Source organism: Anoplophora glabripennis, unplaced genomic scaffold, assembly GCF_000390285.2.
Source record: "Anoplophora glabripennis isolate ALB-LARVAE unplaced genomic scaffold, Agla_2.0 scaffold1032, whole genome shotgun sequence".
Classification (NCBI taxonomy): Eukaryota; Metazoa; Arthropoda; class Insecta; order Coleoptera; family Cerambycidae; genus Anoplophora; species Anoplophora glabripennis.
Window position 1 is genome coordinate 46,829 of NW_019417161.1, and position 553 is coordinate 47,381.

Consider the following 553-nt stretch of genomic DNA (forward strand, 5'->3'; position numbering starts at 1 on the left):
GACAGCGACGACATATTACCGCCAGCCCAAGCTAAATTTGACTCGGTGTTTATCTTCGATGACGTAGCATGCGATAACCAGAGCCCGATACGTGACTATTTCAGCATGGGTCGACATAAGCGGGTGGATTGTTTCTATCTCTGTCAGACTTATACGCGTATACCGAAGCATTTGGTGAGAGACAATGCCAACTTTATGGTGCTATTCAAGCAGGATGATCTCAATCTCCGACATGTTTATAACGATCATGTGAATACAGATATGAAATTCGAGGATTTCAAACACATGTGCTCCTTATGCTGGACAGACAGATATGGATTCCTAGTGATAGACAAGGATAGAGACATTACCAGCGGTCGGCGCTATCGTAAAGGCTTTGATGAGTATATATACCTATAAAGGTGTGTATTATAATTAGTCATTCGTTAGACGTGTATCATTATGGACGCGACCGCTACCACTAATAACATTATCAAAGCCCGAAAGTCCATCAAACGAAAAATGGAGGCTCTCAAGCGTCATGATCAGCTGGTTGAAAAATCTTTTGCACCCA